The sequence below is a fragment of the Octodon degus genome, unplaced genomic scaffold (assembly GCF_000260255.1).
Source record: "Octodon degus isolate 3935 unplaced genomic scaffold, OctDeg1.0 scaffold00183, whole genome shotgun sequence".
In the NCBI taxonomy this organism is placed as follows: Eukaryota; Metazoa; Chordata; class Mammalia; order Rodentia; family Octodontidae; genus Octodon; species Octodon degus.
The window spans coordinates 4,320,493-4,338,643 of record NW_004524759.1 but is presented as its reverse complement, the minus strand read 5'-3'; the positions used below and the strand labels follow the sequence as shown (position 1 = coordinate 4,338,643).

General features: G+C 39.8%; 1 pseudogene; it reads right to left on the bottom strand.

The window, feature by feature from the left end:
• Nucleotides 1–2,682: 2,682 nt before the first annotated feature.
• On the bottom strand, nt 2,683–3,486 carry LOC101579397 (annotated as a pseudogene).
• Nucleotides 3,487–18,151: the final 14,665 nt, after the last annotated feature.

The following is an 18,151-nucleotide window of genomic DNA, read 5'->3' as shown; positions in this document are numbered from 1 at the left end:
TTTATCTCCAGCTGCCAGTGGTCTCCATCATGAGAAGATGGATCACACTAAATGGAAGTCTTGGATCCTGTCACTAGGTAATTATTGCATGGAGATGAGGGCCAGCCTTGATTCCAAGCATGGAGTTATTGTCCCAGGTTATAGGCTTGTTTCATTATGGAATAACCTGTTCTAAGAGGCTCATCATCGAGCAGTCCAGTATATTAGTCACCTCCCCCTTCACTAGGAAAAAATACCTCACACCCACCACCTGAAGGATTTATTTTCACTCACAATTTCAGAGGGTTCAGTCCATGGGATGTTGTTCCAGGGCAGAAGGATCTGGCAGACAAAAACTGCTCAACACATGACAATGGAAAGGCAAGGGAGATAAATCAATGCTCCACAGGCACACCCAACTTTTCCAACTCATCCCTGCACAGTACAGTGCCCCATAGTCTAATCACATTCCAAAAGCCCCACCTCTGAACACCTGAGACTTGTGGAGAGCATTTCAAATCCAAACCACACCATGTAGTTTCAGACACTATCACAGAGATGTCTGTTGATCAGACCTATAACTCCTGGGATCAAAGGGGACTGCAGAGGGAGTAGCACCAGGGAGAAATAATTAAAGTGAGCAATGGAATCAGAGGGTAACTAAGTAGTGTGAATGAGGCAGTAACTTGGCCCACCTTCATTTTCACATGAGTCAAGCCAACATTGATCCTAGATGTAAATATGAAGTATAAGACTTCTAGAGGAAAGCATAAAAGAGTATCTGCCTCAGCTTAGGCTTGGTGAGAGATCTTATAAACAACATGAACATGATCCATAAAAAGTTGATGTCAGAGATTATTGTTTTAAAATCCTGCTTTTCAAAAGATACTAAGTCAAAGATAGGGAGAAAATATTTGCAAGACACATATTTTATTCATATCCAAAATATAAGAAGAACCCTTATACATGTATAATATGCCTTTAATCCGTGAAGTCCAACAGAAAGGAAACAACTGAATAAAATGTCAGCAAAAGGTCTGAGAAGACACATTACTGAGATCCAGCAAGCAAGAAAAACAAGCACAAGGAAAGACAGTCACAGTCATTCATCATTAGGAAATGCAAACTCTGACAAGAACTGGATATGAGGTGACCTCATCAGGATGTGAGATCCAAGCACCTGGCAGTACCACCTGTTGCTGGGTACCTAGAGGAAAAAGGATTTTTCCATGGTTGGAAGGAATGATTACATGGTTTTTGGTTTTGTTTGTTTTGAGACAGGGTCACACTGTGTAGTCCAAGCTGACTTTGAACTCACTACACAACCTAAAATAGCCTTGTACTTGTAGCAGTCTTCTTGCCTCAGCATCCTAAGCACTGGGATTACACATGTGCACCACCATGCCCAGTGCTACTTATGTGTTTTAAAAGAAATTTTCAATTCATCTTTCCTATGTTTATTGTTCTTAAGATTCTCTCTTACATAGTCCCAAAACAACTCATATTTTAGAAATCAGAATTTAAATTACTTATGCTCTAATATCTGAATCAGAACAATACACAATAAAATTAAGCTCTAGGAGCAGACATTCCAAACTATTTTTCAATGCAATGTAGTGAAAAATTATGGTCTCTACAGAAAGTTATCTTAATTATTCATTTTTGTGCTCTTTACTATTTAAAACAAGCAAGAATCAAAAATTTTGCATTTATTTTTTATTGTAAATAGAATAAAAACCAAAATGATACAGAGTTTCAAAACAAGATGATAGGAAATTAACAATGGTTGCTTCCTATCAATGGGTGTAATATTGCACATTGTTATCTTCAAAGTAGTTTCTCAGATTGCTGGATATAAGCATGCAAAATTGATAGATTAGGCATTCACTGTTGCTTTCAATAAACCAATGGAAACTATCTACGTAATTATCTTGCTATCTTGTGTATATATTTTTTCCTTCTTCTTTCTTCCTTTTCTCTATTATCCCAGTTGTTCTTTCCTTTTGAGCAGTTTCTTTCTCCTTCACAATAGCTATTGTGCTGTTTGGATTTTCTTTATTCTTTTACTATCTTATACTAAGGAGACACTATGATGCTCACACATGTGGATCTGATTTATTTTACTTATGAGTATGGTCTCTAGTTGCAACCATTTCCTACCACAGCAGTATATGTACACCCAGGTTTATAGCAGCAAATTTTTCATAGCTAAATCTTGGAAATACCCCAAATGTCCATCAACTGAGGAATGGATGAAAAAGGTGTGGTATATTTATGCAATGTAGTACCACTCAGCTAAAAAGGAAGATCAACTGAGGCTTGTTTTTATAGGAATCAAATTTTAGTACTGGGGAGGTATTTCAGTAGTGTAAATGCCTGCCTTTCAAGCACAAGGACCCGGATGCCATTCATGTTAGAGCATGCCATGCCCGAGCCAGAATCCTGGGTGTGCTAACCACCAAAATCGGGCACGGTTGCACATACCTTTAATCCCAGATCTTGGGAGGCTGAGAAAGAAGGATTGCTGCAAGTCCAAACTGCATCGTGGGACCCTGTACCAAATAAATTGTTTTTTAAAAAAAAAACTTATTTAAAGAAAAAGAATCATGTGTGTGTGCACGCGCGCGGGCGTGTGTGTGTGTGTGTGTGTGTGTGTGTGTGTGTGTGTGTGTGAAAAAGAACCTTTATTCCCTTTAAACAGCCTCAAGCTTTATTGCCCGATGCCTTTGGAGGTAGAGCCTTCTGAGCTGAGGCCTTCTGACCCTTTTGTGCCTTTGGGACAGGCACAGCCTTCTCACCAGCAGCTTTCTGGCCGGATGCCTTCTTGCCGGCAGCAGTCAGCTTCTTGGCTGGAACTCTAGCTTTGGCAGCAGCAGCAACAGCAACTGCAGCCTTTGCAACAGGTGCCTTCTTGGGAGAAATTTTTGATAGCTGCCCTCTGCAGCTTCTTCACTTGATTATCCAGTTCCTCGTTTTCTTTGCTTTCATGACTTTGTAGTGATCAAAATCTGTCATCTTGGCTTTTGTCTCTCAGGCTTCGGTCTTCTTGGCCCATCTGGTAGCTGACCATTTCTCATGATATCAGCCTTCTCCCAGGCTTATTGGACATACTTCTGGCTGATACTGTGTAGAAACTTGAGAATGAAGTCAGTGAGCTGTATGCACTTGAAAGGCATGGACTGCCGCCTCACTGAGTGCAGGGTCCGTCCACCAGTGCCCTGTTCTGATGGGTGACATCGACTATCGCGACCAGCTTTCCGGCATGAGATCCAAAGGAGATGTGGGCCACTAGGCCAACCTCCAGAAATACCTGAACACCTACGTGGGACAGAATAGGACTCTGTTCAAAGGAATAGTGCTGTGCAGGTTTCAAAGCTCAAGGGCAACACGTCTCATTCCAGAGGACGGCAGGCCACGCCCAAGCACCTTACTCAGGGGCCACAGTATGGCAGTCCCCGCTCCACTGCCCGGGCTCACGCGGATTCTAGATGCCAGCCTCCACACCATCGCCCCCTCAAGAGGGCCGGAGTTTCCCCACATGCTCCGGGTACCCTCTGGGCGCCACTTGACACACCGGCTACCCCTTAGAGAGGAAGGCCGAGCTGCTAGAGCGCTGTTTTAGGATCCCGGGACAGCTAGACTCATCATGTAAAAAAAAAAAAAAAAAAATCAAATTTTACTGCAAATATTTACTTATCTTTCTGCATTCCTCTTTATAAAAATGAACTTAATGATATTTATTTCCTCTGAAAGCGGTTTGTTAACAACTTCATTTTTCTTATTCATTACCCAGGTACTTTTCTTTTCTCTTGTTTTGTTGCAACAAAAAACATAAAACTTAGACTGACTTTGAAAAGTAAGCAGCATTCCTCCTCACTTGACCACATTCATTCCTGAGCTAAGGTCCTATCCATATTTATATTCCAAGAAGCTGGAAACACAAAAACCATCATCTGTTTTTCATCTCTCCCCCTATTCCAAACCCATCTTAAAGCTGGGGAGATGGCTCAGCAACATAAGCGCTTGCCTGGCAAGCGCAAGGTCCTGAGTTCAATTCCCAGTACGAGAGAGAGAGAGAGAGAGAGAGAGAGAGAGAGAGAGAGAGAGAGAGAGAATGACACAGCCTAGTAGTTGTCTGGGTGTGGGAAGGATCATGGAGACATCTATATTGCACTGCCCAGAGTTCACATATGGCCCTAATTTTTTAAAGAAAAACAGCCCAAAAAACTGAGAGAGGAGGATGCCAGCCTGCAAGAAGAAAGGTGAGGCTGTGAGTAGTTAGCATCTTTTTCTATGGTGTCACCTCTCCATACAGAGACCTCCCCTGCCACTCTTCTGCTATTCCTAGTCCTCACAAAATATTGGTATTTAGGATTCAGGTCGAGGTACTGATGATTAACATACTTATAGAACAGCCCTGTCTCCACTTCCTAGAAGAGAAAAGCTTCTCTCCCAATGGAGCAACTACTCAGTCATGGAATTCCAGGCATTGTGAGTCCTGTGTGGAAAAGACATTGCTTGGATCTCTTAATCATCATCACATCAGTTGCACCAATTCATGGGAACAGGTGCAATACTTGCATACTTGTGGGTATTGTGCATGGATCTTCAGAATAGGCTCTCTGTTGTCTTTTAACTGACTTCCTTCCAAAACTGCAAAACCAGCTGCAAGCATGAATCCCACATAGCACAGGGACCCAGCATAGGACAAGCCCCCTTGTACTTGTGCAAGCACATGCTTTAGTTGACATCCTTTCTTATCATTAATTGCTTTTATGTGCATGATACTTTGGGGGATTTTTTTTTGTTCTGGGGATCAAACTCAGGACCTTGCGCTTACCCGGCACTTGCACCACTGAACTATCTTCCAAGCCCCAATAATATATTTTGAGACCACCCCCTATCTCCAGATTTTTCATTTTGAGAACCTATATGTGACCCATTGTATACTCTCATAGATCAAGATTTTTTTCTATATTCAACAGATTTTCTGTTTTTCTCCTTAAGTTTTACTAAGTACATTGGTGGAAAATGTTTTCCTACACTGCTTTTCATATCTTCTTCTCTGCAGTTTAGCACATATTGAAACTTAGTTTCAATAAGAATTACAAAGTTCTATATCTGTTGCTAAATTGCATTTTTTTCTCCCATAAGTGGAGGAAGAAGAATATTGCTCCTTGATATTGCCTTCATTTGAGGTTATTTGCTTTCTTTAATGGATACTTGGAGTGAGCTGACTGTACATTTCACAAACTAAGGGAGAGGATGTTCTTGAAATTATAAAAAAGAATATATGGATATGGATATAGATACATTTCAACTTTTAAGGTCATGAACCTAATAATGACTTCTCTAATAAGCATCCACTTACATAACTATGAAATGAAACTAAGAATTCAGAGATAATGAAATTAACACATCCCAGAATGGTGCCCTTTGAAACATGAATTGATAATCATTGTAACAGAAGATTTACTGGCTGTTTTCCATGGTCTAAAATTTCCTCTGTTCCGAGCAAAATAATAGCCTCCAAAGATGGCCAGTGCCACATTCCAAGCATGCTGAAAGAGATGTTACTATGAGTTATGAATGATGTTTCTCCCAAAATTCATATGTTGATAGTTTGACTGACAAGTGACTACATTTGGAATTATACCTTTTGGGGAAGTAATTTAGGTTAAGTTTTAAAAGTGTGGACCTAATCTATATAACTAGACTCTCTCTGAGTCTCTATCTCTGTCTATATCTCTGTCTCTGTGTCCCTCTGTGTCTGTGTCTCTGTGTGTCTGTGTCTGTCTGTCAGTCTCTCTGTCTCTCTGTCTCTCTCTGTCTTTTTCTCTTTCTCCTCCTCTCCCTCTCATCCCTCCTCCCCCTCTTTCTGTCTCTCCATCTGAGTGGATAAAGAAACATCAGTGTGAGAACATAACATAGAGTCCCCAACAAGCCAAGTGAGAGGTCACCAGAAACAAACCTTGATGACTTCTTGATTTGAATTTCTAGTCTCTAGCACTTTGAAAGAATTAGTCTTTATTGTTTAAACTGCATAGTCTGTGATAGTTTGTGATGATAGTCTAGAGGACCAGTAAACATGGGGGAAAGTGGTTAGAAAGATAAAGTTATAGCCTTTGGCCTCAGCCATGAACACAGCATATGGTGGTCCCTAAGAGAGGAAAGGAAAAAAGCAAAGGAAAGGAAAGGAAAGGAAAGGAAAGGAAAGGAAAGGAAAGGAAAGGAAAGGAAAGGGATTCTCCCTGCACCCTCCAAAAAAGAAACCAAGGCCATGATGTTATGACCTCAGCCTGGTGAATTACAGCAGATTTCTGTCTCATATAACCATAACATAATTCCACATTGTTGAAACTCAGGGAGTTTATGGCAATTTGTAGAAAATGAACGTATCTTCCAAGAATGAAAGATGGACTATTGATGCAGTCATTGCAAGAAGAGAGAGTGCATTCTCAGAGGTTAGGGACCTTACCATAGAAGTGTAATATGGAGGCATTGCTGGAAGAGTTTCAGGCCCAGGGGAAATAAAGTGGTAACTGGTGACTCCCTCCTTCTTGACCTCAGGGAAGGGAGGTAATAGCCCCAAGGTCAGGAGGGAGAACAAGGAGACTACTGGATACAGGTGCTGGGTGGAGGAGGGACTGACTTTGCACCCCACTGTACGTGTTCTGAGTACAGACGGTAGTGCATGTGCATGTTACAGACCTCTTCAGATATTGAAACCAAGACCATGGATTTCTCTCTATGCCTTCTTCTTAGGTTCCCTTCTTTGCATTATTATCCCTTCTGCACTTACAGCTCCTGTGTAGGTTCTTTTTTGTTTATTTTTCAACTTTTGTCTTCAAAAAGGGTCTGCCCCATCTAGACATCTGTTTGGCTATTTTCACAAATGTGAGCTCAATGCAAAAACTGAAAAGCCCAAAGCTCCAAGGTCAGTTTTGGAGATTCAGAGTCAAGAATGTTTTTGCCCTAAGGCCTGGCTTATCTTTTTGGGGTTTTTTGTTTGTTTGTTTGTTTGTTTGTTCTCTATGTTTAGTACAGGGTATACAGGGTCTTACTATATAGATCAGGCTCATAGTGATTCTCCTCTTTTCAGCCTCTCAAGTGCTGGGATTATCAGTGTGCGCCATCATGCCCAGTCTCAATCACTGACTCAGCACACCCCACAAGCCAGGCGGCACAGCATACCCAGGATTGAATCCCAGCCCCTGTGCTTTGCCTAAGCAGGCACTTTAGTCCACGGAGCTATCAGTGGCCTGGCTTACCTTCATTTAAGTGTTTAATAAATACACTAAGAGGAGCATCTACAATTGCACCCCTTCATGTTGATGCAGCGATGCTGCTCCTCCATATCCTCTTTATCCCCTTACACTGCAGAAGACAGCAGTGGCATATGGTGTTGTGGACCTGCTCCTACAGCTCCTGGCTGTCCTTTCACTTTTGTGTTATAGAACTGCATCTCCTTATGGAACTATGAAGAGAACACTTCCTGCCTCACATCTTGATGCTGTAAGAGCAAAAAGGGCATTAAAGTCTTTCAGAAAGAGAACTCTTAAAGACATCATCATGTGAGGTTCTAATAAGACAGTAACCATCTGAGCTTCTTTCCTCATATAGATCCACATGTTGCTAACACTAAATGCATCAGTACACACTGAGTGAACATTGGCTCTTTCTGTCTCTAACACTTTTTTCCTGTCTATGTTTCCACTGACCATCAGTGTTTGGCTCCTAGTAATTTGGAGCTGAAACTATCTTTGCTTATTGGTATTGTTAATTCTTCAAATAGTGAAAAGTATAACTTCTTGCTTATTTTGCTCACTATATAGCCCAGGCTAGCCTCAAACCCACAATCCTTCTGACCCAACTTCTCAAGTGCTGGATTACCAGTATACAGCATGACACCGAGGTAAGGATTACTATTCATTAAATAATAAGTAATGTTTTACTTTTATTGGGAAGCTACAAAATATCCTGCTTTGTGTTCTAACACTGAGAGCTGGATGTGAACATTCTCCTTCGGTCATTCAAAGCATTTGCTAAGTATTGGGGCCAGGCATCTGTAGCTCAAGATCCAGCTCCTGACAGTGCTTCTGCTCACACTTCTTGCATAAGGTTTCAGGAATCCCCTCTTGGTCACGCCTTCACTGACTCTCAAGGATTAGTGGCCCACCATTTTTGTTCTGTGTCCCCATGTAGCCCCCATGCTTCACTCTAAAGGGAAGCGTCTCCCTGTGGATACCGGGCTTCTGGACCCTTAGCACTCACACACCACCTCACCCAGACAAGGACTCACATAACTGAGTTGAAGAAAATCCACTGTGACAAATATCAAGTCCACAAGAAAGGAGATGACCTAGCAAAGGCCATCCAATAACATTTTATACCACATGGCAAAATAGATACAATTGTCTGACTTTCTCATAAATTAGCTAAACATAAAAAAGAAACAGAACCTAAAAGAAAAATAATTCATTTATTGGGAAAGCTCAAATCAAATATTGATATTGAAAAATTGAGCATTATTAAAATGCTTTCTTTGCATGGCATTTTTAGTTTTAATTATTAAATAGTTATTCAAAAATATCTGTTTTAGGAGACAACTCAGATAATATCTATTTGATCATAGTAGAACCATTTTAACAAAAATACTTGTGACAGTTTCTACCAGTAGCCACAGAAATTTGCATATAGATATAGATTTATAAATATGTATATAACAAAGTAAAAGACAAATAATAGATAAAAAGAAAAAAGTATATTGTAATCTGGCGTGGACAATGTATCTAAAAATTTACCTTGACTTAGGACAATTGTCTTACACATTTTACATGTTCTTTGGTCTATTTGGCTGGTTTTCTTCTGTATATATGATAAATAATTTTATAAGACCTTAAAAAGTAAATAAATGAATCTGATGCTGGAAAAACAAAAGGAGGTAGAAGGACAGGGAGAAAAGAGAATTGAGATATGTTATGCGCATGTGCCAAGCCCCTACCATGAATATAATCATTATGTACTGTAAACATAGACTAACAAAGTCAAAAAACTAGAAATTTCTGACCATTCCATTCAAGTTTCCATCAATAGTACTTGTAAAAATGCTATTTGAAACTTGGAAGTGCTTACAGCCTCATTTCATTTTTAAATCCTTGAAAACTTTATTAATTACGAAAGTGCTTAAATGATCACGTTCCCCATTTCATGGTGATGACCCCTTAGTTTCTGAGTTCTGTAGACACCATGAATAGCTCTGAAAGGGGCCATCAGGATGAGTGGTTCACACAACGTGCATTTCCTGGGCTCCTGCATGGGGCACAGGGGCCACCCGCCTGGCCAGGGCCTGCTTGCAGTTCTCACTGCACCCCCTGGCTTTCGTTCTCTTGCCTCAAAAGGAACCATGAAAGGCTGATGAGTTCTATGCTTTGGGACAGACACAGAGCAATCAGAACTTCCATTAAAGTCAAAATTGCAGTGTTTCTGAGATATTTATCTGTAGAAAACAGATACAGCTAGAATTGACAACTTAGTGACTGTCTTTAGGTTAAGGATGTTGTGCTGGATAAGGCCTGGTCAGAATGGCTTCAAATCTAAATCATGCAACTACTCAGATTATCATCACCACATTGCTCAGAAGTGTCCCATCTAATATGTCTTGGCTGAGATAACACACTATTCTGAAATAATATGGTGACTATATTGTGGAAAATCAGATGAAAAATAACAAAGCTAATACATCAGTAAAGTATTTTTGTGGAATGGAGTACATTTTCTACAATGTCAGACAAAAGCAATTTAAAGAAAAAAGAACTCCAAAATCCAACCACAATCAGATACAAAAAGTAAGGATTCTCCTCCAGGTATGCTTACTGACGTTTATCACAGTTTTTGGAAATAATTAAAAGTGTAGATTTCCATTTAACCTGTTTCAAATGTTGGTATCTAGTCATGATCTGCACATGTCTTGGCCCTTTGCATTCTCTGGAGAAATGCAGTGTTATGGTTTGTGTCTAGTTGTCCCCCTAAAGCCTCATGCAGTCATGGAGCAGACTTCTAGAGTTTGTGATTAACTCATGATCCACTGGGATTATGGGTGTGAGTACTGCACCCAGCTTGGGGCAGATAGCCTGAATATAACTTAAGGGATACAGACTCGCTCTCGGTAGCCATCATAGCTGCTACTCCTTCCATTTGCCTTTGCTGTTTTGCTGTTTTCTGCTGCCATGAACTGCTGCCCTCCTCCATGTGTCACTGTGCTTGGAGCCAGCTGAATATGGACTGAAACCTCCACAGACTGTGAGCTAAATAAACCCTTCCTTTTTTTTTATTTTAGGTGCCGGGTATTTGTCCCAGCAATAAAAGAAAAGTAACTGAGACATGCAGAAATTAAAATCTGTGCATCTTTGTCAATGTTAATACTTGTGAGTATTGATTGACAGCTTGGCTTCTTGTGCCAGGAAAGCAAGCTTGCATTACCTGTATCACACTTTGGTCAGCCAATTCCAAGCCTTCAGATTGCTTCCTCGTAAGTGTAGGTGTGACAGCACCATCAGTATCACTCAGAGGCTACCAATTACTATTGCATATTGGTCATGCATGATCTTGGGTCTCTCAAGCAAATTTCACATTAATAAAATCTGACCTGAAGAGCCAGGACACTTCAATATTAGACAAATTGGGAAGCTTCTCTCAAGCTTATTTTCCATGTATAAAATAGATTCATTTTACATCAGAATGCTAATACTTGCTCTACAAATTTTGAGATTTTAACTATGCCTGATTGCAGAACAGGTATTAACTGCAATGGTTAATTCAAACAAAATTAAAGTTTTGTGTGGTAAAAGTTCCAAATGGAGACTGGAAGACTTTGCAGCATATGGAAAACTGGCACACACCTTGGTGTTTTGAGTGCTTCCTGGTGGACAGTGATAGGAGCCCATGTGTGTGGAGCCCACACCTAGAAACAACAGGCTCTTTAAGGTCTTGAAACCTTTTATGCCCAACAACAAATCCAAGAAGAAGAATAAAATGTTGGGATTGGAAAATAGGCAATATTGTCAAGGAATTTATGTTTTACAGAAGAAAAAGTTGCAAATGAGTCATACAATTTGCAGATCAATTGGTTAGAGGTAACTCTCCATCATGCTAACCTAAAGGAAATTTTATTATTGAATTTATTATTGCACAACCTGGAGGAAAATCATTTTCTAAGAACTTTATTTCCTAACAAAGAAAACCTTAAATAGTAATGTTTTCTCAAAGAGACAAAATCCAGAAAATTTTCTGTGAAAATTCTACTGAGAAAAATAGCTGGAAGTTAGAAAACATTTTACTGGGGGAAAATATGAACTATGTTATAAGTCACTTGAGAAAGTGGAGGAGAAAGAATTGTGTGTTTTCTCACAATAATACTTTATTTAAATCTCCTAAAGAGGTTGAGAGAACCTTTTTACCAAGGTGGCACAAAAGGCAAAGAAGGAAGCCCCTGCCCCTCCCAGAGCTCAAGTCAAAGTAGAATTAAAGGCCAAGAAGGCCGTGATGAAAGGCATCCACAACCACAAAAAGAAGAAAATACAAAAGTCTCCCACCTTCTGCTGTCCCAAGACGCTACAACTCTGGAGGCAGCCCAAATACCCTCAGGAGAACACCCTCAGGAGAAACAAGCTTGACCACTATACCATCATCAAGTTCCCCCTGACCAAAGAGAAAAAGATCAAGGACAACAACTCACTCATGTTCATTGTGGATGTCAAAGCCAATAAGCACCAAGTCAAACAAACTGTAAAGATGCACTATGACATCGATATTGCCAAGGTCAATACCCCAATTAGGCCTGATGGAGAGAAGGCGTATATTTGACTGGCTCCTGATTATGATGCATTGGATGTTGCCAACAAAATTGGGATCATCTAAACTGAGTCCAGCTGGCTAATTCTAAGTATGTACATCTTTTCTCCAGTAAATGAATAAACAAATAACCAACTTTCTAAAGACTTTGAGGCATGATATATAATGCCATTACTTAGTACTCAATCTTATTGGTGAGTTGCTTATCTTTTTAATTTGGTGCCTTACCCAAGGAAAGAACTTGGGAACCTTTTTCAATATCCTTTTTTTTTACTGGAAAATATTTTTTGTTTTGTTTTGTTTTGTTTTGTTTCTTTGTACTAGGAATTGAACTCAGGACCTCACATGTGCCAATCAGGCACTGTGCCACTGAGTTACATCTCTGGCCCAGGAAAATCTTGTTAGCTCAAAACAGGGAGTATAGGGCTGACCAGATAGTTCAGTGGACTAAAGTGCCTGCAGCTGGGGTTCAATACCCAGCATACCATGCCAGCCCCTGCCCCGGAGTGTGCTGAGACAGTAACTGAGACTGGGCATGGTGGCGCACAACTGTAATCCCAGTGCTTGGGAGGCTGAAAACAGAAGAAGCACTAGAAGTCTAACCTACATAGTGAGACCCTGTAATAAATACACTAAAAAAAGCAAGGAGTGTGGACTAAGAAGAAGGGTGGAATAAATGCAGAGCAGGTGTGATAAAGACATGATCTTCAGGTTTAGTTGCTGTGACAGCACAAAACAGCACTGAGTAGGTGAGAGCTACTTACAGTGATGTTTACATAGTACAGAGAAACCAAAGGAGGAGATGCAGCCCTCCAGTTAAGGCAACAGCAGATGGCTACCATCAGCCATAGGCATAAGGGCCCAGGGAGAGAACAGACATAAGACGGGGTGTACAGCAGATCGCTTGGTAGGATGCTATAGTGGAGGGAAAATAGCCAACTCAGGATAGCCCAACAGGGAGCATCCTACACCAACATCTCCCTCATTCTCTGCTCACTTCTAATCTGGTGCTCACAGCCTCTTGGGAGGTCAGGAGCAAAGGAACCCATTCAAACAACCCCTATGGTTAGCTGCATTGAGCACCTGAAGTCCTTTAGACATGAGGTGATGGGACACAGAAGAAGGTGGAGAAAGGATGTGGGTGAATCTAGAGTAGAACGGAAGAAAACCTGCACACAATGTGTTAAAATAAAAACACCGTGCACAGCAATAGAGGCCATGGTGGGGTTCAACACAAGACCAGAGCTGTGTGGAGAGGAAGAGGTTGCTCCTGCCTGGTATAATCAGGGAACTCCTCTGAAAGTACATCAGATCCCAGACAAAGGAAAGAGAATGGTGGTTGCCAGAACTGGAGGAGAATGGAAAGGGAGTTGTTGTCTAACAGGATCAGCATTTCCACTTTGCATGATTAAAAAAAGTTCTAGAGAACAGTTGCACAACGTAAATATATTTAATACTGAAAAATGAAGTTAGAACCATACAATTAAAACAGGTGAAGATGGGAAACCTCATGTTGGGTATATTTTGTGACAATTTTACATTAATTTTCTCAATAGGACAAGTTTCACTGAATGGAAGTGGAGGTATGGGGGCAGATGGACTACAAAATAGTGCAACATTTTGTGTTCAGAAATAATGAAACATGAAAGAACTTGAGAGTGCCAGAAACTACACATCAAAGAAACTGAGAAGAAAGTGAAGGCATCTTTTCATATAAATAATCCATTGGAGGGAGGCAACTTCAACAAAACAGGTAGTGCTTAAATTATTGTAGAAAGGAGAAATTCTGAGCCTAAGCTCTGAAAGCATGAGTTTTATGAGAATTTCAAGTATGACTAATGTGTTGTGTATTCAGAAATCATACAGTCTTTGAGGTGAGTACATTAGTTTCTTATTACTGTGATAGCAAATTTCCACAAACTGGCTTTAAACCACATGCAGTAGGATCTAACAATTCTAGAAGTCAGAAATCAAACGTGAGATGCAGTGGCCTCGAACCAAGGCTCTGGAAGAGCTTATTGCCACTGGAGTCTCTAACCGAGACAGTTTCTTTGCCTCTTACTCTCTCCAGGGGCTGCCTCATCCTGATGTTTCTAGAGCCTTCCTGTTTCCAACAGCAGAAATTCTGGTCACATCTTCCTCCCCTCATGGCACCACAACAGCCACCAACTCGTCCTCTTCCTCCTGCTTGCAGGTTTAAGTTATCCTCAAGAATATCCTGGGCCTACCTGTATAATCCAAGCTAATCTCCTTATTTTAGGGTCAGTGATTAGCAGCCACAATTCCACCTGAAATGGTAATTCCCCTTTCCCATGGAGCAGAACAAAATCACTGGTCCCTAAGGGATTTTTAGATGGCTTTCATTCTGCACCACACAGAAAAGATAGACAAAAGTTTGATTCATTTATTTCCCTAGTGAATCATTTATCTAAATATATATACTTTTAGAGTAAAACAAAGTAAATAAAATTAGAAGATATTATTCTTCATTAGTGAGGTAGTCAAGGAACAATTATTGGACAGTTGTTCAGAGAGTCAAGCTGATCAATCTAGATCATGCTCCGGGTAGGAATAAAGTGCTCTGTGGAATGACTATTCTCACCTGAGTTGTTTTGTTTTATTTAATGACTCTGATCCTCTGAGTAATAATCCTTCCTTCTTCTCTTCAGGGTTTTGTGTATCTTTCTCTCCACTGCCCTGAACCCTCCTGCCACAGAGGTTCCAGCCAAGCCCCTACCACCCTCCTCTTGCTGGGTCTGCATCTGGGATTAGCACATTCCAGAAAGTAAAAGGATATATCTCAGTTTTTACATGTTCTTCTCCAAACTTGCTTCTCACTCAAAACTCTTCCATATCATCACTTTTATCTTCTCCAAAAATTTCACCCAAGATATGGTACTTCTCCTGTAAGAAAAAATAATTTCAGTTCATCATTTGCAGAGTGATATTAATTTCACTACATATACTCTTCTAGAGTCCTAACCTTTAATCAACAACAAGGATAAGATTAAGAGAAAGTGCCAGTATAAACACCCTAATTTTTTCTCAGTGTCTGAGTGATTTATCTTTTAATACACAGCTATGCCAACTGTCTCCTTCAGTGTGTTATTGCCTGAGCTTATCCTGTCAAATGTCCCTGCCAAAATCCTTCTAATCATTTTATTTAAGTCATCTCTGCAGGCTTAAGTACACTTGGAACTATGGAATGAAAGATTCTGACATTCTTAAAAGAAACAACATTTCCTTGTGGAAATGGGAAAGAGGCAGAAGTTGGATATAGGAGCTTCACTCAGTCACCAAAAATGCATTGAGTGCCTCATGTCCACTAAACACAAGGTGATGGGAATACATCATTAAAGAGCATTAGAAGATGTGGCAGGTCTGGTAATACTAAGAAATGTAGACCTTTTCTTCTAGGTACTAGAAAACTACATAATGGTATTGAAGGAAGAACTGAAATGATCTTATTTTTAAATGACTATACTGCTTTGGCATGTATCCATCTGCCCCCACAAAGCCTCATGCAGTCATAGGTGGGAAGCTTCAAAAGTAGCTGTGTTAGGTTGTATGGATGTGGGTTAAAGGTGTGATAGTGGGATTGAGGGCAGCATGCTGCTTGCTTCCTCCTGCCTGCCACATCATGGACCATTTCACTTCTGTGATGCTCTTCTGTCAGGCCACCCTGCCTTGGAGCCAGCCTGCTAAGGACTGGAGCCCCCACAAAATGTGAGCTGAAATGCACTTTTCAGCCTTTTCCTTGGAGTGTTGGGCATTTTGTCTCAACAATGAGAAAAGTAGCTGTGACACTGAGGAATAGTGCCTGGAGAAGAAAAGACCACAGGAAGAGAAAATACTAACATTATAATTTAAGTACTCAGGATTAGAGAACAGGGCAAAGAGGTAAAAATAGTAAAAATAATTATAGAAATGGAACCAGAGTTCAAAAATAGCTAGAAGAAGCAAACACTAAAATAGAGACAGGAGATTAAGAATATTGGCAATTTTTGAAATTCTGTATTGTTTCTAATCTTTTTACTATTTTTTATTCTCTTCAAAAGAAACATTAAATAATGTGATAAAAACAAATAAAAGAAAGGGCTATATTGTGTTAACATAAAAAATATTGGTAATTTTCTAAAAAATTCTCAACATGAAATGACTTTTAATCTTTTTTTAATTTTTAATTTTTTTCATAATTTTATTGAGAAACAAACACCAATGAGAGAGTTCCAAAACAAATTGGTAGGACAGTTTCAATAATTAGCACATTATACACATTCTTCCTAGTGGTTAGTGCTGTACAAGATGCAGACTTAATATCCTATTTAAAAACACCATTAGAACAAATCCCACTCTTCATTAAGAGAATGAAACTATATATCTATCCTAACTACTTTGAATACACACACAAAATGGACATTCATCTGTATCCCCTTTTTTGTTTAGTTCTGTTATTTGAATAGTATAGGTGTGCCAATGAAGCAAAATATTCTAAAAGAGTCCAGTAGTCCATAATAGTATTGGGTCTTCTGCTTCACTGGCAGGGTCAGAAATTGTTGACCTGAGTCCCCTAAAGCTCAACATAACAGCATGGCTTTCCTTCTTATGCTTTGTTTTTATACTTTTCTGCTTGATACTTAAGATCAAGGTAAAGCAAAATCTATGCAACAAGAGCTGTACCTTTTGGGTCTGACAACATCAGTGAAAACCCCTGAGGTTTTATCCTGAGATCCTGTACCGCAGATTGCAGAACCTTTGTCAGTGTCAGCCATGTGGATGAGTCATGGCCATTGCTTGGCCAATGTGCTCTCTGTGAAAGCCTGAGAAAATGTTTTCTCTCCATATGACCCTCCTTAGGCACACTCTACATCATCGATCACTTTCCTCTTCAGCCCCATAATCTCCTTGATCAGAAAACTTGGGACACTACCGAATTACGTGATGATACAGTACAAGTTGTCATACATCCTGAGTCTTAATTGACTTTGGAAGGCTAGGACCAAAATGTTGGCCTTCCCTGTGGTCCTCCTTTTTCTCTAATTTCAGTATGAAAATTTAGGTTGCAAACCCTCCAGAAGACAAGCTTATTGTTATTACCATACAACCTAGGCTGTTAAGCTTAACCTCACTAACTGTCTCAACATAAAACATCTAAGGCATAACATGGAACAGGTATTTTTCATCAAGCATTGATATGTTGAACTTTAACTTCCTATAGAATATGATGAAAAAACATTTAAAAATTAGAATATATTTTTAAAAATAGTCATACAGAATTATATACTTCTTATGTTTACACATAAGTCTAAAAATCTGACCATATACAACCTTGAAGCAGGACAGTCCCACAGTATTCCTTTTCCAATCTCATGCCTTCATTCACCACCCCCTTCTGTTTGAGCAATCAATCTACCCAAGAGACAGCATAGCAGCAACTGTCATGTCATGACAAAGAGCCCATATTCATAACATCAGAATGACAGGCACTCCAACCATGAAACTACTATTACAGATTGCCATCTTCAGTGCAGTTGCTTAGTTCACAGGTATCAGTATACATAGTTAGTCAGGGTGAGAATCTTTCCAATTAACTGCTAGATTAAAAAATTTTCTGGAGATTCTGAGGATCATTGCCTTGCACCTCTTCTACATACAACTGTATGGCTTGACATTGTCAGGTTTCCTAGCTCTTCTCCTTTCCCTCTCTTGATTAGTTAGTCATTGAAATTCTGCTTTCCTTTTACTTGTATTACACATTTCTATTTGAATTTCTCATTCTGAAATCTTCTACTAGGGAAAATATGTGATATTACCACATGGGTGTCTGGTTTATTTCACTTATGAGTATATGTTCAAGTGGCATCCTCTTCAATATAAAGGCTTCGAGTTTATCATTCTTTATAGCTGAATAATACTCCATTGAGTAAAAATACCACATCTTTCTCAAACATTCCTCAGGTGAAGGGCATCTTCGTTATTTCCAAGATTTGGCTATCACAAATTGTGCTACTATAAACATAGGCAAACATATATCCCTATGATATTATGTTTTCAAATCCTCTGGGAAAATTCCCAGTAAAGGAATAGCTGGTTTAAACGTGATTTCCAGTCCAACTTTTCTAAATAGTCTCCACACTGATTTCCATAATGGTTGCACCAGTCTACATTCCCACCAGCAGTGGAGAGGGGTTCCTTTTTCCCCAAGGTCTCACCAACATTCGTTGTTGGGTGATTTCTTTATGATAGCCATTTTTCTGGGTGAGATGGCATCTCAGTGTTGTTTTAATTTACATTTCACAGATGGCTAGTGATATGGAGC